The sequence below is a fragment of the Stegostoma tigrinum genome, chromosome 40 (assembly GCF_030684315.1).
Source record: "Stegostoma tigrinum isolate sSteTig4 chromosome 40, sSteTig4.hap1, whole genome shotgun sequence".
Lineage (NCBI taxonomy): Eukaryota > Metazoa > Chordata > Chondrichthyes > Orectolobiformes > Stegostomatidae > Stegostoma > Stegostoma tigrinum.
In genome coordinates, this window is record NC_081393.1 from 3,940,291 (window position 1) to 3,961,581 (window position 21,291).

The following is a 21,291-nucleotide window of genomic DNA, read 5'->3' on the forward strand; positions in this document are numbered from 1 at the left end:
ACAGATGCTGCCAGACCTGCTGAGCTTTTCCACTAACTTTGTTTTTGTTCCCGATTCACAGCATCTGCAGTTCTTTCGGTTTTTATTAGAAAACAATTCCCTGTGGTTAATGTGACCCAGCTCCAATCACTTCCTTTGATGTGAAACCAAAACAGAAATTGCTAGAGCAACTCAGCAGCTCTGACAGCATCTGCGGAGAGAAAGCAGAATTAAATGTTTCAGGTCCAGTGACCCCTCCTCACTTTATGTTTTAAATTTCATTTATTTAATGCATTCGCGCATCAGCTTTTGGGCTTTCTTATCGTCAAGTCATTTACACATCAGCATGAAACATGGAGGATTTCTGGAGAGATTGTCTCTTAAATCTCAAAGGCTGTTTTCATTCTTGTTTCTTTCTGTGTCTACGCTTTGAAGTTCAGATTGATTTGCAGGCAGAATGAGTGGAAGGCAGCACAGTGCAATGACATTTTGTTGAGTGCATGGCTAGTTAATCGGTGTTGTTGTCTCCAGCACTGATGCTGTCTGCTGAACATGAAACACTTCCCAGCTGATGTCTTAAGTACCATTATTATCGAGTTGAAGAAGGTAGTTCTGAATTGATGAGGCATGCATTGGTCTGATGAGAGGCTGCTGTCAGTTTCCCTTGCTGTGGGACACAAATGGAAGATAATTGGCATAAAAGGAAAAATGGGGGAGGAAGGGAGTGAGCTGTTGTGATCTGGAGCGCTGTGTTAGAAAAGGGAAATGGGAGCAGACGTGATCATTTTCAAAAGCAAATCGAGCATGTTCTGACACAAAGGATTTGCAGGGAGGTGGGGAAGAGCAAGGAATGGGACAAATCCTGAGCTGGCTCAAATTAAAGGGCAGAGTGGCCACCAATTCTGTGTTGAATGACTCCTCAGTGCTCTTGACCTCACTCTTATAAGAGTAAGGAGTCTGTTTTTGAGCACATGGTGTTTGTATGACAGTACGTAAGGGGATTGTTGTGGTCTGGTGTAGACAAGTTGTTAGTGACGTGCAAATGGTGCCCAGTCAGCTATCACCTCCATTCCTGCCACTGAATCAAGGAATGGCGAGGTATATTGAAACAGGCAAGATTCTTAGGGGACTTGTAAGGAGAGATGTGGAGAGGTTGTTTCCCCTTGTGCATCAGTCTGGGACCAGAGGGGCATCATTCTCAAAGTCAGGAGTCGCCCATTTCAGACAGAGATGAGGAGGAATTTCTTCTTTTAGACGGGAGTGAATCGTTGGGACTTGTTTTACCGCAGAGGGCTGTCGAGGCTGGGTCATGAAGTATATTCAAGGCTGAGATAGGTGGATTTTTAATCAGTGAGGGAAGCAGAGGTGACGGGGGAAAGGCGGGAAAGTGGACTTGAGGATTGTTAAATCAGATATGATCTCAAGGAATGGCCGATTTCGAATTCTCCATCTTTCTGGTCTTATGTGTTACCGTGGAACAGCTCAGCTGAATTCCCTTGTAAAATGAAAAGCAAGTTAGATGAGGAAGGTCCGAAGTTTTCTCCTTAATAATGAGGACACAGATGATGGGAAAACAGCCAAGGGGCCTTGTCCATGCAGGAATATTAATGTTCGTTCAGCCAGTTGGTCTGGTTTGGAGGATGGTAGGAACTTTCCAGAGGCAATTGGATGTATGCCTGACAAAAAGATGAATTTGCAGGAGCAAGAGAGAATGAGCGGAGTTGGAGAGATTTTTCGAAGTGCTGGTACAGATCTGATCGGCTGCTGTCAGTACTGTCCAATTGTACAATCAGAGAAAGAAGTCTCAATACCGAGCCAAAACAAGAAATTTTCAGAGTGTGACGAAGTAAAACAGGCAGGTGAGCATTAGAATGGAACAGTGCAAAACAGGCAGGGACATGAAAAGGTCATTCAGCCCCTCAGCTTTGAACTATCAGACAACACAATTCTGGGTAATCTGCATTTCAAAACCATACTAATCTCAGTTCCTTATCTTGCAGTAACCTTATCCAACTCTATTCATCTCAATATTGAAAGCTTTCACTGACCCATTGCGTCATAGAACATAGAACATTACAGCACAGTACAGGCCCTTCGGCCCTCGATGTTGTGCCGACCTGTCATACCGATCTCAAGCCCATCTAACCTACACTATTCCATGTACGTCCATATGCTTGTCCAATGACGACTTAAATGTACCTAAAGTTGTCGAATCTACTACCGTTGCAGGCAAAGCGTTCCATTCCCTTACAACTCTCTGAGTAAAGAAACTACCTCTGACATCCTGCTTCGTTTGAAACACAGTGTGTGTGTGCGAGAGAGAGAGAGACAGACATCCTAGAGAGCAATTGTTTACATTGGGAGAATTTTATGAGCAAACAAACAATTTGTTATGCATTACGCTTCAGTTTAGAAAGTTCGTTTCACCCCTACATAACTTGTCTTGTATTTAAGAATGTATTTTCTTCCGCTTGATTCCTGAAACCGAGTGATGATTTCCCCATTAAAAAAGGTCAAGGGAACCTAAAATGATTCTTTTTTTCTCTAAGAAGTTACCCCTATTTACCACTGACAGAATGAAAACTTCTGTATTTAGGATCATGGAACACACTTTGTTGAAGAACTGAAACTTTCTTGGGGAAATTGTAATGTGCACAACATTACACAGAGATGTAATCAAATATGGATTTCATCATGAATTCAACTTTGTTTCTTTTCACATGGTGCTGTCCCTTGTTCAGATTGACTGTAAACCAGTTTTTGAGAATGTGTTTGATTTAATGGCAGAGACACGTGTTTGTTTCACTGGTCTCATCTGATCTGAGGCTCATTTCTTTCCACCTCCCAGGTCCTACCTCGTTCTGACATGGACGTCCCCCCTCACTCGATAATAATTAGAATCACAGACTGACAGGTCCAGGTTCTGAGTCAGATTTGTGAACAATGGAAAGGACAGGGTGCAGAGTTTGGAAATGAATAACAAATAGAGAGGGTGCAGCGTTTGGAAATGCCTTGTTATGTTTGTTCAGGGAACACTCAGAATTGTTGAGTTGATGTGATTGAGAAGGAAACACTGTTGTTTAGGTCATGGTCCCTGTAATTTTTCCCTTTGGCTGGGACTCCAGGTGATTGCTTTACCCAGCAATTAACTCAGCCTCTGAGAGCTTCAAGTACTAAATTAATACTTCAATCAGAGCAGGAATACTTCAAGTCGCAGTGCACGCAGAAGCTGAGATTTGTGTTAAATCCTCTGTAACGATGGGTGGGGTGAACTATTCTCAAGGGATATATCAAGACATATGTCTATGTTAAGTCATAAACTGTTTTTCTGTTCCTCTTGTTGAAGTGGACAACTTCACATTTCACAGATTATACTCCATCTGCCAACTCTTTCCCATCCATATCCCTCTGCAGTCTCTCCACCACCTACGACAATTTATTTCTTACTTCTCCTCTCCAATAGATTCCTGAACACCACCCAATATGAATTTATAGAATCTCTACAGTGTGGAAGCAAGCCATTTGGCCCATCAAGTCCACACCAACCCTCTGTAAATCATCCCACCCAAACCCACCCTAACCCTGAAAACCTGCATTTCCCACGGATAGCCCACCTAGCCTGCATTTCACTGCATACTCAGGATAATTTCCTGTGGCCAGTCCACCCTAACCCGCATGCCTTTAGACTGTGGGATGAAACCAGAGTACCCGGAGGAAACCCACGCAGACATGGGGAGAATGTGCAAACTGCACACAGACAGTCACCCGAGGGTGAAATCAAACCTGGGTCCCTGGTACTGTGACGCAGTTGTGGAAACCACTGAGCCACTGCACCACCCCTCCTAACTCTTCCTGTGCAGGTAAAATGTAAGGTGTGTGATCTGTACATGTTTTAAAATCAACTATTTTTCTGTTTTGATTTTGGAATTTGAACCCATGGCAGAAAGGTTTTCCATAAGCATTCCTGCTTCGTTTGAAACACAGTGTGTGTGTGCAAGAGAGAGAGAGACAGACATCCTAGACAGCAATTGTTTACATTAGGAGAATTTTATGAGCAAACAAACAATTTGTTATGCATTACGCTTCAGTTTAGAAAGTCAGGGATTTTTATTTTAATCTTTTGATGCAGTGAACCACCCATAGCTTAGAAAGGGTTCAGTTTTTGCTTTTAGTTTGGCCGTTTTTCAGGAATGTCAGCTGAAGCTGAATGTGCAAAGCAGCTGCTCCTGGGAAAGGAATTGAGTTAGCGTTATTAAGAAATCAGTGTAACAGTTTCAGTCCAGATGTTTGTATAAAACCCTGAAAGGATTATTTGAAGCTGAGAACATTTAAGCTCAGTTATAGGAGTGCTGTCAGACTCTCAAGACTGAGAACAGAAACAAAGTTGCTGGAAAAGCTCAGCAGGTCTGGCAGCATCTGTGAAGGAGAAAACAGAGTTAATGTTTCGGGTCCAGTGACACTTCCTTAGAACTGATGGTGGCTGGGAAAACGTCAGTTCATATGCAGAAAAAAGGGAGGTGGGTTGGGTCAGGAGTAAACGATAGGATAGAGCCCAAAGAGAGACAGATAGAGAGAGACAGTTGGACAGACAAAAGAGTTGCTAAGGATCAGGCTGGGAGGGTGAGCAGTTGTTAGTGGGGACTGTTAGTGACTAACAACAGGGGGTGTGTAATGGTAGGCTATGTGATAACAAGGCCTGGTGTGTGGGGTTGGGGGCTGGGACATGGGAGAGTTTAGTCCCAAAAATTATTGAACTCAGTATTGAGACCAGAAGGCTGTTGGGTCCCCAAGCGAAAAATGAGATGTTGTTCCTCCAGCTTGCATTAGGCTTCACTGGAACACTGTAGCAAGCCAGATACAGAGATAAAAAATAAAGTTGCTGGAAAAGCTCAGCAGGTCTGGCAGCAGTGGAGCAGAAAACAGAGTTAACATTTCAGGACTGGTGACCCTTCCTCAGAGACAGAGATGTTGGCCAGGGAGCAGGGTGATGCATTGAAGTGGCAGGCAACAGGTAGTTCAGGGTCTTTTTTGTGAGCAGAACGTAGATGTTCTGTGAAGTGGTCGCCAAGTCTTCACTTCGTTTCCCCAATGTAGAGGAGACCACATTGTGAGCAGCGAATGCAGTGGACTAGATTCTTGGAAGTGCAGGTGAAGTGTTGCTTCGCCTGGAAGGTATGTTTGGGCCCTTGGATACTGGGGAGGGAGGAGGTAAATGGGCAGGTGTTGCACCTTCGCCGGTTACAGGGGAAAGTGCCATAGGGCTGTGGGGAGGTGTTAGGGGTGAAGGAAGCATGGACCAGGGTGTCCCGGAGGGAACGGTCCCTACGGAACGCGGACATGGAGGGGAGGGGATTATGTGTCTGGTGGTGGCATCTTGCTGGAGGTGGTGGAAATGGCATCTGATGATCCCACCCTTGTCCGCCCTCCACCTCCCAACTTTCTGCATATAAATTGAAGTTTTCCCAGCCACCTCCATGTCTGGGGAAGGGTCACTGGACCGAAACATTAACTCTGTTTCTTCCTTCACAGATGCTGCTGAGCTAAAAGCAAAGTTGCTGGAAAAGAACATAGAACACTACAGCGCAGTACAGGCCCTTCGGCCCTTGATGTCGCACCAACCTGTGAAACCAAACTGAAGGACATCTAACCTCACTATTCGATGAGTATCCGTATTTGTTCTTGATCTACAGCATCTGCAGTTCTTTTGGTTTTTCTCAAGACTGAGAGCTGAAACCAATGTAAATGTAGTCCTGTAGCTGTGATAGAGAAAGGAATTCAGTCTGGTGTGAGTATTTAAAAGGGATGCTTTTGGATTTAATGGTATTTTTACGAAATGTTTCAAAATCTTTAAACTTGTGTTAAATGGAAATCATCTGATTTATTCTACTTTCTTGTCTTTTTGTGTGATTAGCTTCTGTTTTGTTGTTAAAAACAAAGTTTCAGTATTGAGTGCTTGTGTTTTAATGAGTGAAAGACCACCTCATTAGATCAGGTTCTGTTTTTTTGGCTTTACCAAGCCCATTTTCAGTCTGATATCAGAATTGTCCAATGATAAGGCCAGCTGAGGTTTCAGCACAGGCTTTAATGCCTTCTCATGCTGAAGTGAAAGCAAGGAGCTTCCGCTCAGATTGTAACAAATCACACCGGTTGCATTCTGTACAGATGTATATCTTTAGAATTCTTCAGCCTGTTACAACGACCTGTGCCACAGCAATTGATCACATCAAAAGTGTTCTTCCTTGATTTCAGGTTCCTCCACAGCCACATCCTCCTTTTTCTCCTCTCGCTGTCGGTATTCCGGACAGCTCCACTCCCATGTGCTTTGACCAAATTGGACACACGAGCAAGACTGACTTTATTCCTTGATTTTTTTTTGGGTCCTTTAACAGTTTAAAGGGACAGGTCTTTCATTTAATCATTCTTTCCCCTCAAGCTTGAAACACCAGCTAAGTTTTGTTGTTGCGATGCCCTTAACTTCTCAGGATACAGCTGTGGGGTCAAATCAAGTTGGAGTACTGGAATCATTCCCCTTAGATTCAAGCAGTTTTCCCCACTATGGGCTGCTTCCTTCCAAGCACTTGGAAAACGAAACGGCAGAACATCAACAGGAAGGCATTTTTTGGCTGAGGACAGGAGCTTTTCCTTTTTAAACAATGTGTGTTTGCGTCCACACGATAGCCACCGAAGCTGGGAACCGAAAAGAACATTAAGCATCCGAGGTGGTTAAGGGAAAGGAGGTGAGATACACGGAACAGGGAGAGCCAGGACCTGGGACAGCCGAGGTGTGTTGGGACTCTGTGTGTGGGGCCTCGGGCTGTTAGGGGCTTGCTGTGTCAGTCTTGAAGCAATAGGGCCCATGATTTCTGTCCCTGCTCCTGACAGTGTATTTGGATTCCTGCTGATGTGGGTTGAGTAAGTGAACCCACCAGTTACAGTGCTGTAACTCCTGTCTGTAATTATAACATTTTACTGAGGCCAATGTCATATTCGCTGCTACTTGCTGCTGTAAAGTAGGCTCCAGGAACTGGAGTTGGCCATTCAGCCCATCACACATGATTCAACACAATCATGGTTTCAGATCCATTGTTCTTTGTGTTCCTCTTCCCCTCCCGCCCCTTGTAGATGAAGGCTGTGCCTGCCTTGGCTCAAATACATTCAGTGAGCCACCCTCCACTGCTGTATGGGGAAGAGTATTCTACTGACCAACACCATTCATCTCCATCCACACAGCCAAACCTCTAATTCTGAAACCATGTCCCCTCATTTTCACCTGTACCCACCGTAGGAAATATCCTTCTGAGATCTACCCTCTGACCAAGGCTGTGACCCATCTGTTGTCATGATCAGTTTCTGTTCTTTATGCTTGGAACAGAAAGGAGACAGAACACAGCGCCTGGAGAAATGCCAGTTTTGATGCTACTTTTCAGAAGGTTAAATCTCAAAGCCTTGCAGTCACCTCTCATTGTGTTTTGTTGACCTTTGGATAAGGTCAGTGCATGTGATGGTCACTTCTGAGACATCTGAAAGCAGGGACAGATAGAGCAAGACAGAAACAGAATGGGAAAAGCAACGAGTGGGAGAGACACAGAGATGGCCCCACTGTATGAATAGCAGGGAAGATGGTTACGTTTCTCCATCATTTCCCAGCTGTGATCTCTGATGGAGGTTAGCTTTCAACCACATTTGTCTCATATCTGTGTTGACAGATTTTATGGCAAAGGTATATTTTAGTGGCAGAGTGTGGGGATTGGTTTTGAGCCAGGACATCTTAAATACCGCTTGTTACCAAGTGAGATTAGTTTGTGTTTTGGTTTTTATTTTAACCTGATGGGAAATGTAGTGATTGGAACTAGGTGGATCTCACTGACCATGAGATCCCTGATTGTGGCTGTTAACCTGGGCTAGTCAGGGAGGCCTGGCCAACAGATAGAAACAGGAGGTTCACAAAGTCTCCTCAGCCTGGGGACTGGCTCTGAGTACGATAGTCAGAGTCCATGTAAACAAAAGGTGACTTGGTGATGGGACACTGGCCTCAGTGCAGTTATTTCAGAAATGTATTGGGAATGGCAGTCATGTGAAAACTTCTAACACAGAAGCTCAGAGGGTTCAATAAGACAAGAGGTCACACTGATGGCAAACAAGTGCAGTGACCAGCCGGTCCTGCTGTTTACCCCCTGGAGTCAGTAGTGGAGATGTGCGTGTAGAAGGCTCCCCACAATCTCCACCTTGTAAGAGGGGGAACAGATCCTCTCCGCCAAGCTTCACAAAAGCCAGGATCTGGGTGTCACTTGAATTATTCAGGCCGCAGAGGGGCAGGGCACGTCTGTCACATAGCTCACTGTCCGAAACAGTGCACTCCTGTAGCCCAAAGTTTCTACCTTGCCTGCAGCTTGCGCCAGTTCAAATCTAAATCAACTCCTCACTGACGGTCCTCGCAAACATGCAGGGTGTTATCATGTGGAATGATCAGTTTCTGCCTTCCAAGGGAGCTTAACATGGACATGATAAGTGCAGAGTTTACACACTAGGAATGATTGGGCCTGTGTCAGTGGAGTTCAGATGATTGAGAGGGGATCTGATTGAAACGTACAAAATTCTAACCGGGTCGGAGATACTGGATGCAGGGAAGGTGTTTTCCCTGGTTTGGTTTAAAAAAACTCTCTGTTTTAGCCTTCTGCTGTTCCCGGTTTCTGTGTTTCTACAACAGGTGGTGTGTTTGAGAAAAGGTGCAAAGGAGACCTCCCAGATCAGAACCTATTTATCTGGGGGTACTGGAGAGAAGCTGGGTTTGTTCAGAGAAGGAGACTGGCAGGTTGAATCAAATGGTTCAAAATAGCACAGGCGAAGTGGCAGGGGTAGGGGACAATGTGATAACTTCTTCTTTCCAACAGAGCCAGTTGCTGTGATCCAGAATATTGGGGCTGGAAGCAGACTGAATGGTAATTTGCAAAGGGAATTGGATCAGCACTCAGAAAGGGGCGGCACAATGGCTCAGTGGTTAGCACTGCTGCCTCACAGTACCAGGGACCCGGGTTCGATTCCAGCCTCGGGCGACTGTCTGTGTGGAGTTTGCACATTCTCCCCGTATCTGCCTGGGTTTCCTCCCACAGATAAAAGACGTGCAGTTTAGGGTGGGTTAGCCATGCTATGTTGTCTGTACTGTCCAGGTGAATTAGCCATGGGGAATGGAGGGTGACAAGGATAAGGTAGAGGAGTGGATCTGGAGGGGGTGCTCTTTTCGGAGGGTCAGTATGGATGCGATGGGCTGAATGTCTGCTTCCACACTGTTGGGATTCCGTGAAGGTTCTGGGGTTGTGGAGCGGGAACAAGCTGGTTGCTGTGCTTATTCTCAGCATTGATAGCTCAGCATGAGCTGAATGGCCTCCTGGGCAAAATGATTTATATTCATAGAATGTTCACCAAAGGAGTTGGAAGGTCCTTTCTCCCAGAGCAGACAGTGCAGTAAGAGAATGTATCTCTATCGATCCCTGTGTACGCTTTGTTGCTAGGATGTGGTCAGCATTTATTGCCGTTCCTTACTTGCCTTGGAGAAGGTGGGGAGCGGAGCTGTGATTGACTCATTCAACTTAAAAGCACCATTAACAGAACACGGGGATTGAGCTGAGGTGTGAATGCACACTGTCTGAAAATGGAAACTCATCATTTTGAACCGGAATAGAAGATGAGGTTTGTCACATAACTCGGTGCTGATGAGACCACACACGGGTTTCAGAATCACACGTTTACACTGTGTATGCTCTCCAGCAGAGAACTGAATGAAAAATCTCTGTTGGTCACTTTCAGCAGCTTGTCTCTTCTCAGCTGCCAGTCTTGGCCCTGAGCCCAGAGACACTGAATGGGACTGAAGGAAGTTAGAACAGTTAAAGCTACTTGCACTGTCAGAACAGGACACCCTGCCCCCTGCAACAACCAGCACTAATCTTCGGGTAACAGTAAAGCTGGACCCCCATGACAACAGAGTCCTCACACACACCCCCCACCCTTTTTGTGCTGCCTGTTATTCAGAACAAGAGGATGTCTTTGTTTTCCTTCTCTCTCTCACCGAAACACACTCGACAAACGCACGCACACACTCACGCTCTCACACACAAATCCTGAACAGCACTTGAGAAGCTGGTGAGGAGTTTGTTTGAGAAGCTGTGAGCCCACTGTCAACCAGAGCGCCTCTGTGATTTTTGTTCAGAATTCAGCCTTCTTTCCTGTAAAATTATCTTACAAAACTATTCAAGTGAGGAATAAGGTGGTGTTACTGAGTCCACTGATCTCCTTCCTCAACTCCAGCCAAAAGAACACCAGGAATTGGTGTATGAAGAGGCCATTCACCCCTTCGAGCCTGCTGCACACCCTCAGGGGCCTTGTCAGGATAGATATTAAAAGAATGTCTCCTCGTGTGAGATAATGTAAAACATGGGATGACTGTTTGTAAGTTAGAGGTCGCCTATTTAAAACAGGAGAAATTTCTGTGGGTTGTGAGTCTTTTGAACTCTGTTCCTGAAAAGACAGGAATGGATAGATTTTTAATGAGCACGGGGTGCGGTTGAGAAGTTATTGGGGAAAAGGCAGGAAAGTGGAGTTACTGGATCAGCTGTGATCTTATTGAATAGTGAAGTAGATACAACAGATTGAATGGCGTCCTCCTTCCCTTTGTTCAGATAGTTGTAGTCAGCTCGGCTTTCTGAGACAATCGTGGCTGATCTAACACAGTGTGGAGCTGCAGGAACACAGCAGGCCAGGGGACAGAGGAGTAGAAAAGTTGACATTTTGGGTCAGGACCCTTCTTCAGAAATCAATCATGGCTGATCTTCTGTCTTTCTCAAATGCACTTTCCCTACATGCTCCCATTGAGTTTTTATTTTACAGGTTGTGCATGCTTTGGATCTCCTCCCTGTGAGGGGAAGGGAGGTCTTGAACAGCATTTTTCCAGGTGTGGCTGGAATTCATAGACAGGAGTTGAACAATGGTGTTACATGCCCTGTTTCAGTAGCAGGCAATGTCACATTGGGTTGGTAATCCAGCAGCCTACAGTCAGGCTGTAAGGACATATGTATCGGTGGCTAGGACAATTTTGCTGCAAAACTCCTGGTCACCCACCTGGGTTTGCTGATGCTCTTGTCGGGACTCAGAGTCATATAACATCGAAGCAGACCTTCATCCAACCACTCCAAGCAGACCATAATCCCAAACTAAACTAGTCCCACCTGCCTGTGCTTGACCTGTGTCCCTCTCAACATTTGTTATGCGCTTATCCAAATGTCTTTTAAATGTTGTAATTGTGCCCACATCCACCACTTCCTCAAGAAGTTCATTCCACACACAAACCACTCTCACCTTCAAAGTATGTCCCCTAGTCTTGAAAAGCCCCAGCCTAGGGAAAAGACAGCTCATCTGTAAGCCTCATGATTTTATAAACCTCGATAAGGTCACATCTCACCCTCCCATGCTCCAGTGTGAGAAGTCCCAGCCTATTTAGGCTCTCCCGCTCACTCAAAACCTTCCATTCCCAGCATCATTCTCGCCACATCCTGGTAAATCTTTTCTGAAGCCTCCCCAGCTTAAGAATACCCTTCCTGTAACAGGGTGACTAGAACTCTTCAGGGAAGGAAATCTGCCCCCTTACCGAGTCTGGCAGACAATGTGACACCATACCCACAGCAATGTGGGTGACACTGAACTGCCTCCTGAAAGAACACGAGCAAATCACTCTGTTCAAGGGCACTTGGGGATAGGCAACAAATGCTGGTCTTATCAGTGATACCCATATCCAATCAAAGAATGACAAACGCCTTGTTGTTTATAAAATTACTTCCCCTAGTTGATATTGACATAGAGCATAGAACAGTACAGCACAAAACAGGGCCTTCAGCCCACGATGTTGTGCCGACCATTGATCCTCATGTATGCACCCTCAAATTTCTGTGACCATATGCATGTCCAGCAGTCTCTTAAATGACCCCAATGACCTTGCTTCCACAACTGCTGCTGGCAACGCATTCCATGCTCTCGCAACGCTCTGTGTAAAGAACCCGCCTCTGACATCCCCTCTATACTTTCCTCCAACCAGCTTAAAACTATGACCCCTCGTGTTAGCCATTTCTGCCCTGGGAAATAGTCTCTGGCTATCAACTCTATCTATGCCTCTCATTATCTTGTATACCTCAATTAGGTCCCCTCTCCTCCTCCTTTTCTCCAATGAAAAGAGACCGAGCTCAGTCAACCTCTCTTCATAAGATAAGCCCTCCAGTCCAGGCAGCATCCTGGTAAACCTCCTCTGAACCCTCTCCAAAGCATCCACATCTTTCCTACAATAGGGCGACCAGAACTGGACGCAGTATTCCAAGTGCGGTCTAACCAAAGTTTTATAGAGCTGCAACAAGATCTCACGACTGTTAAACTCAATCCCCCTGTTAATGAAAGCCAAAACACCATATGCTTTCTTAACAACCCTGTCCACTTGGGTGGCCATTTTAAGGGATCTATGTATCTGCACACCAAGATCCCTCTGTTCCTCCACACTGCCAAGAATCCTATCCTTAATCCTGTACTCAGCTTTCAAATTCGACCTTCCAAAATGCATCACCTCACATTTATCCAGGTTGAACTCCATCTGCCACCTCTCAGCCCATCTCTGCATCCTGTCAATGTCCCGCTGCAGCCTACAACAGCCCTCTATACTGTCAACGACACCTCCAACCTTTGTGTCGTCTGCAAACTTGCTGACCCATCCTTCAATCCCCTCATCCAAGTCATTAATAAAAATTACAAACAGTAGAGGCCCAAGGACAGAGCCCTGTGGAACCCCACTCACCACTGACTTCCAGGCAGAATATTTTCCTTCTACTACCACTCGCTGTCTTCTGTTGGCCAGTCAATTCTGTATCCAGACAGCTAAGTTCCCCTGTATCCCATTCCTCCTGACCTTCTGAATGAGCCTACCATGGGGAACCTTATCAAATGCCTTACTGAAGTCCATATACACCACATCCACAGCTCAACCCTCATCAACTTTTCTAGTCACATCCTCAAAGAACTCGATAAGGTTTATGAGGCATGACCTGCCCCTCACAAAGCCGTGTTGACTGCATTTAATCAAGCCATGCTCTTCCAGATGGTCATAAATCCTATCCCTCAGAATCCTTTCTAACACCTTGCAGACGACAGACGTGAGACTTACTGGTCTGTAATTGCCGGGGATTTCCCTATTTCCTTTCTTGAAGTGAGGAATTACATTTGCCTCTCTCCAGTCCTCAGGTACGACTCCACTGGAGAGCGAGGATGCAAAGATCCTCGCAAGTGGCGAAGCAATTGCATTTCTCGCTTCCCAAAGCAGCCGAGGACAAATCTGATCCGGGCCTGGCAACTTGTCAATCTTAATGTTTGACAAAATTTTCAGCACATCAGCTTCCTCTATCTCTATCCATTCCAGCATGCACACCTGTTCTTCAAAGGTTTCATTCACTACAAAGTTCGTTTCTTTCATAAAGACAGAAGCAAAAAACTCATTTAGGGCTTCCCCTACCTCCTCAGACTCCACACACAAGTTCCCTATGCTATCCCTGATCGGCCCTACTCTTTCTTTGACCATTCTCTTATTCCTCACGTAAGTGTAAAATGCCTTTGTGTTTTCCCTAATTCGTTCTGCCAAGCCTTTCTCGTGCCACCTCCTGGCTCTCCTCAGACCATTTTTGAGCTCCTTCCTTGCCTGCGTGTAATCCTCTCTAGCTGAACTTGATCCTAGCTTCCTCCATCTTATGTAAGCTATCTTCTTCCTTTTCACAAGAAGCTCCACTGCTCTCATCATCCAAGGTTCCTTTATCTTACCCCTTCTTGCCTGTCTCAGAGGGACATATTTACTCATCACTCGCAACATGTTTTGATCGAACTCAGACTTCTGCCAAAACTGCTGAACATGTTGGAACCTGTGCAGGCAATTAAACAGGGGCTTCCCTTCTCCCAGTTAACACAAGATCGTGTTGTTCATTGTAATAAAATGTGAGGCTGGATGAACACAGCAGGCCAAGCAGCATCTCAGGAGCACAAAAGCTGACGTTTCGGGCCTGGACCCCGTGCTTGTCAATCTCAGTGTTCCCCAATCAGAACAGATACCATCTGAGGGATGTGACCATTTGATTCACACACTGCAGCTGTGAACATTCATTAAGAGCCTCTTGAACTGCAAATCATCTTTAAAAAGGGTCCTGCTTTTCTGTCATACAATTGTTTAATTCGAGAGGCAATAACTCTTGGATGGACTGAAGAATAGCTTCTTTCCCACTGTTATTGGACTTTTGAACCGGCCTCACAAATGTTCATATTGATCTCTCCCTCTCTCCGCCTTCTCTGTGGCTGCAATACTGTACTGGGGGTTCTGTTCTCCTCCCCTGATGCACTTTGTATGGCCTGTACAAAAAGCAATACAGTAGTTTTCACTGTATCTTGGCACATGACAATAATCAAACAACTTCTTCACTTCTTGTCAAACCACAATGTCAGTGTTAGAGGGAAAGCAATTACTGATTTGCTGGTTCTCACAGACTGAGGTGAAACTATTCCCCAGCAAGCTTGGGAACTGCAAGGGTTACTGACAAAGAGAGGGATTAAGGGTGTGTGTTTTAAACTGGATCCTCCTGCAAAAGCACCAAAGACGCAAGCAACACCCACTTGCACACACTTGGGGTTAATTTGACTCGAGAAAGGACAACGCCAAGTATTTGCAGCAAGTCGGGTCAGAATGAGATGATGTCTTGATTACTCACATTGATGGCACCTCATTTGGTTCACTCAGTGTGGCCAGAATGCTTCTGCCCCACTGTGTGACCCTGTAATGCAGAAAGCAAACTAAACAAATGAATGAACAACACGATCAGAGATAATGGGAACTGCAGATGCTGGAGATTCCAAGATAATAAAATGTGAGGCTGGATGAACACAGCAGGCCAAGCAGCATCTCAGGAGCACAAAAGCTGACGTTTCGGGCCCCACCTACACCCTCTCCACCTATCTTCTTTACTCTCCATCTTCGGTCCGCCTCCCCCTCTCTCCCTATTTATTCCAGTTCCCTCCCCCCATCCCCCTCTCTGATGAAAGGTCTAGGCCCGAAACGTCTGATTGGGGAACACTGAGATTGACAAGCACGGCGTGTGTGCACCCTCACCTAGTGTGGCAGACCCTGTGGGTTGTGAACATTGTATGCAAGTGAGAGTTCTCCTGATCAGTCACTGTGCTTATTTCACCTCTGGTCTCTTGCAATCGGAGACCTCTGGTTAATGAACCTTCTGCCATTGGATGTCAGAGATGAGGGGAGGCGATGGCCTAGTGGTATTATCGCTGGACTGTTAATACAGAGACCCAAATAATGTCCTGGGTTCAAATCCTGCTACAGCAGATGTTGGAATTTGAATTCAATAAAATATCTGGAATTAAGAATCTAATGATGACTGTGAATCTATTATCAATTGGAGGAAAAACCCTTCTGGTTCACTATTGTCCTTTTGGGAAGAAAACTGCCATCCTTAACCAGTCTGGCCTACATGTGACTGCAGACCCACAGCAATGTGGTTGACACTGAACTGCCCCCTGGGCAATAAATGCTGTTTGGCCAACGATGCTCACAGCCCATTAATGAATAAAAGGGAAAAAAAAACACTTAGCTGTTGCCCAGTTCTGAGGAAGGATCATTGGATTAAGGAAGTTTAACTTTTTTTTTGCTTCACAGATGCTACCAGACCTCCTGAGCTTTTCCAGCAATTTCCGTTTCTGTATTTAGCTGTTGCTTGTGGTTTCTCTCAGCCTGATACAACCCCGAATAAATTCACAGCTTGGGTATTGCTCAGTCACTGAGCATACAGGCCTGAAGATTATCAGCAGGGCCATTCTCTCAGCTTGCTTCAAATGAGAGTTGGTCTCCAAGAGTTAAGACCATAAGACATAGGAGTGGAAGTAAGGCCATTCAGCCCATTGAGTCCACTCCACCATTTAAATCATGGCTGATGGGCATTTCAACTCCACTTCCCTGCACTCTCCCCGTAGCCCTTGATTCCTTGTGAGATCAAGAATTTATCGATCTCTGCCTTGAAGGCATCTAACGTCCCGGCCTCCACTGCACTCCATGGCAATGAATTCCACAAGCCCACCACTCTCTGGCTGAAGAAATGTCTGTTTTAAATTTACTCCCTCTAATTCTGAAGCTGTGCCCACAGGTCCTAGTCTCTCCACCTAACAGAAACAACTTCCCAGCGTCCACCCTTTCTCAGCCATACATTATCTTGTAAGTTTCTATTAGATCTCCCCTCAACCTTCTAAGCTCTATTGAATACAATCCCAGGATCCCTCAGCCGTTCATCGTATGTTAAACCTACCATTCCAGGGATCATCCGTGTGAATCTCCGCTGGACGCGCTCCAGTGCCAGTATGTCCTTCCTGAGGTGTGGGGCCCAAAAATGACACAGTATTCTAAATGGGGCCTAACGAGAGCTTTATAAAGCCTCAGAAGCACATCGCTGCTTTTATATTCCAACCCTCTTGAGATAAACGACAACATTACATTCGCTTTCTTAATCACAGACTCAACCTGCAAGTTAACTTTTAGAGAATCCTGGACCAACACTCCCAGATCCCTTTGTACTTCTGCTTTACGAATTTTCTCACCGTTTAGAAAATAGTCCGTGCCTGTATTCTTTTTTTCAAAGTGCAAAACCTCGCATTTGCTCACATTTCATCAGCCATTTCCTGGACCACTCTCCTAAACTGTCTAAATCTTTCTGCAGCCTCCCCACCTCCTCAGTACTACCTGCCTGTCCACCTATATTCGTATCATCGGCAAACTTTGCCAGAATGCCTCCAGTCCCTTCATCCAGATTATTAATATATAAGGTGAACAGCTGTGGCCCCAACACTGAACACTGCAGGACACCACTCGTCACCAGTTGCCATTCTGAAAAAGAGCCTTTTATCCCAACTCTTTGCCTTCTGTCAGACAGCCAATCCTCAATCCAAGCCAGTAGCTCACCTCGAACTCCATGGGCCCTCACCTTGCTCAGCAGCTTTCCGTGAGGCACCTTATCAAAGGCCTCTTGGAAGCCTAGGTAGATAACATCTACTGGGTTTCCCTGGTCTAACATACTTGTTACCTCTTCAAAGAATTCTAACAGGTTTGTCAGGCACAACCTCCCCTTATTAAATCCATGCTGACTTGTTTTAATCTGACCCTGCACTTCCAGGAATTTAGAAATCTCATCCTTAACAATGGTTTCTAGAATTTTACCAACAACCAAGATTAGGCTAATCAGCCTATAATTTTCTATCTTTTGCCTTGATCCTTTCTTAAACAAGGAGGTTACAACAGCAATTTTCCAATCATCTGGGACTTTCCCTAACTCCAGTGACTTTTGAAAGATCACAACCAAAGCCTCCGCTATTTCATCATCCACCTCCCTCAGAACTCTAGGATGTAGCCCATCGGGGCCAGGAGATTTATCAATTTTTAGACCTTTTAGCTTTTCTAGCACTTTCTCTTTTGTAATGCCTCATACTCAACTCTGCCCCCTGACTCTCCCTAATTGTTGGCATACTACTCATGTCTTCTACTGTGAAGACTGACGCAAAGTACTTGTTAAGTTCTTCAGCTATTTCCTTATCTCCCATCACTAGCCTTCCAGCATCAATTTGGAGCGGCCCAATGTTAAATTAGAAGGAGAGATTCCACAGGGTGAAGTTAGATTCCATAGAATTCAGGAGGTTAGTGGGGTGATTTGATTCTTTGAAGATATTGAGGGGAATTGAAAAGACAGCAAGAAATTATCTCTACCAGTTGGGGAGTGTAAAACCAGAGGAGACCGAATCAAAACATTCAAGCCAACCCTTTCAGGAGTGATAGTTGGAAAACTAAATACAAAATGTGTAACACATTTGGCAATCTCATCTGAATATATCTCATTCAGGATCTGTTGTTCATTTTAAAATGGGTGATTGGCTAAATGTGTTCAGGGAAATGATGCAAAGGTTGGTGTGTGGAGTTCAGGAACAGACTCACTGGGTTGAATGGTCGCCTCCTGTTTCCCTCATCATGAAGACTCGAAATGCACAGCTGTGCCAAGCGAACGAATTACCTGATAGCTTTCGGACAGACTAATTGAGTGCAATTACTTTGGAGGGCCCCCACAGATCACTCGCTAACTAGCTGTTTGTCATGAGATTTATTTTAATGGGGAAGAGAGAGAGAGATGGATTGATTTGTGGAAAGCTTGTTAGTGTTTGACCCTACCTGTGGCTGACTGGAAATGTCTTTCATTGCAAAACAAGGCCGTTAGACACTTTGACAGAAAGCAAGTTCACCGAACTCGAAATGCTTGTGTCGCTGAACTGGCAGTGATTTTTTTATTATCGTTCTAATGACCATCAACAGGATTGTGTTATTGGTCTCTGCCTGCCTCGGTTGTGAAGGTTCCTGGGCTGCAGACAATGTTGGTAACTTTTTACTGAAGGTGAGTATATTCACTCTGTCATACTGCGGAGTTGAATGTGAAGATGCTTTTAAAAGCTGATTTGCTGTAGTGTTGAGGGTGTTGCCAGCTGTAAACTTACTGCAATTAACCTTCCTGGAAGAAGATTGCTGGGACAATGTTGAATTCAGAATACATTCTTTACACGCAGGTTTAATTCAAGATGAAACAGTTTTGATAATGACACAAGTACCTTGTTCCTCTTGGTAGAAACACAGAAGCTGAGTCAGTGACAACTTTTGATCAGAACACATTAGTGCTCGGAAGCACTGAATGGATAGACATCTCTCCCAGGCACAGGAGGCAGACAGAGCAGTCTTGTTAGGAATTTGTGATTTCACCTTCGTCTCTTTGGGTGAGAGAGGTTTTGATGTCTACACCTGAATGCCGCTTGCTGTCCCAGAGATAAAAGATCTCCACTCTCAGTAGCCTTGCTAACTGGCCAGGGTTTAATGAGGTATAGATTTTGTGTGTCTGGAGCATGTGAGCTCAGAAGGCTGTTTGTTTGGGTTTATATCCGTTTTAAAAAAATACAAAAACAGATGAGATCAAAAGGTTTTTGTTTATTTGGCAACAGGATGAAGGGTTTTGGAACTAAGGCTAAAAGATGGATGTTAGTTATAGAACAACTCTCATCCAGTACCAGTTAAATGGTGTGAATGGCCTTCTCTGGTTCAAAATGTACTGGTGTTCCCTTATCTCAGGGAGCTGCCATTTCTGTAGAAATGTTAGTGTGAGGTTAGTGAATCCTCTGATCTTTTCACACTAATCTGCTGTTTGCTCTATGGCTTTCCTTCAGTGTTCGCTGGGGCAAGGTTGTAATTGCAGAGCTAGCACAGCATCTGGGACACAGCTTTTGCAGTCGGTGTGACTGAAAGAAAAATGAGTTAACCATCCCTGTCTCAGGACTGGACCAGAGCTGTGGCTGGAAGCATCAGTGAAGCGGGTTTTTATTTAGAAGAAAAAAGCTACCTATTTTATTGAATCTGATTGCAGTGAGGCAAAGCAGTTGGCAGTGAAAGCTGAAGGAGTGTGTGTGGGAAGGGGTTGTGTGGAGAGAAGAGAGAGCAGCAGTGAGGAACATGGTACAGAGACACAGCACTGCCCATGACAGATAGCAAACACACTGGCCCTCCCATCCCCTGGCCCTTGTGAACAAAGGGCATTTCAGGAGAGTGGTTATCTCGCTAGAGAACCCACTGACTTTGTCAACAGAAAACGTGCCAGCCAGAAAAAGCAGCCGCTCCACATTAGCTCTCTGAAGGGAGGAAGGTGTGGGAGGAAGAGCTCCTTTTTCACTGTTTTGTATTGTTGCTGCTCAGCATCATCTCTGGTCTGCCCCTGGTTGCTGTGCCTGGAGCACAATTTTAATGGGCCGGCTGGGAGCAATGACCGTTTGCTCACAAAGCTGCTGTCGCATTTTTACAGTCCTTCTGTGATTTCTGATCACTTTATTTTCCCCTCCTCTCTCATCCTCTCTTTTGTGTGCAGCCTGCAGTACTTTGCAATGACGAACTTTAAACCATCCTACCTTCTGCCATCGTTCTGCTGGAGCTCAAGCATTTTGCGAAGGGACTGTGTGTGCCTGAACAAGCTCCCTGCTAGCAATGGTACAGAGTCCTGCTAAAGTCTGTTTCTGCTGGACAGCTCAAACCGCTCGCTCCTTCCTCCATTGTATCCCCGGGGAAACGAAGCCAGAGCAAGCAGAAAGAGGGCTTGTGCGTGGCGCAGTCAGCTTCATTCACCCTGTGCTCCTTTTGATCTCTGCATCTGCCGGGGATGCAGACACACCGATGAGCCTCCAGCGCACACAGCAGCCGGAAAAAGGAGGCTGCCCCACCTCTTTCCCCCAGTCCGTGCCCAGCCTCCCAAAAGCTCTGTCACACCCATTGGCTACCTCCCCTCAGCCCATCAGTACCTCCTGTCAGAAATACAACAGGAAAACCCCTTCTCTGCAAGGGGCGCTGTGTTTGTGCAGAAATCAGCCTTTTACACAACGAGTTCCCCCCACCCCCCCAGTTCTCCTTCCCAGGTAGAAACGTCACGTTTTGTTTCCCAGTACTCCACAGTTTCAAAACCTTTTTGCGAGGGGTGAAGAGATTATTGGAATAAAACTAAAACCCCGCGGGTGCAGGGAACGTGAAATAAACCGAGAAATTACTGGAGAAACTCAGCAGGCCTAGAAACGTGTCGGGAGAGAGATGCACTCTGACTTAAGAACAGAATGAATGATTTGATGCTGACTCAGCTTTTTGAATCATAATCAGCCCAGAAAAACAGCATTTCCAGTGCGCTTCAGTTCGCCCCCCCATAACACCCCATAACACCCTTAGCTCCTTCGCCGTGCTTCTAATTCTCTGAACTCTCATTCCCTCCTGTCGTTCAGGGTCGCAAATAACTTGCGAATGCTCCTGTGAAATGATCCCCATTCACTTGGTGCTCCAGAGCTCGTTTTTTTACAGCTTAAGTATCAGCGTCGATATGTTTCAACTTCACCCGGACACACCCACGAGACTTTCAGATTTCACAGGTAACAGCTTTTTGTTTGCTTTCAGAGATGTAATTTGTTATCAGTCATAACTGGTTGTTGACTCGTTCCTCGCTTTGCTGGGTTTGTAGGAATTTCTATTGATGTTATGCCTTCATGTCGTCCCAAAGGTGCTTCACAGCAAGCTCCCATGGTCAGCAATGGGGGAAATGACTGAATAATCTGTTCTTTTTTCAAACTTGGTGTTGGCTGGGGAATAATGATGGATCCAGTACACGAGTTCTTCTCTGGAATAATTCCAGAAGA

General features: G+C 45.4%; 1 protein-coding gene across 1 annotated transcript in view; it reads right to left on the reverse strand.

Annotated features, from left to right (window-relative positions):
* Positions 1-20,297, reverse strand: part of LOC125447933 (leucine zipper putative tumor suppressor 1-like) — a 46,479-nt gene extending 26,182 nt beyond the window's left edge. The window contains exon 1 of the mRNA XM_048522736.2: positions 20,029-20,297. The gene's annotated coding sequence lies outside the window, so the exon portion shown is untranslated. The remainder of the gene's footprint in view (positions 1-20,028) is intronic.
* Between the last annotated feature and the right edge of the window lie 994 nt (positions 20,298-21,291).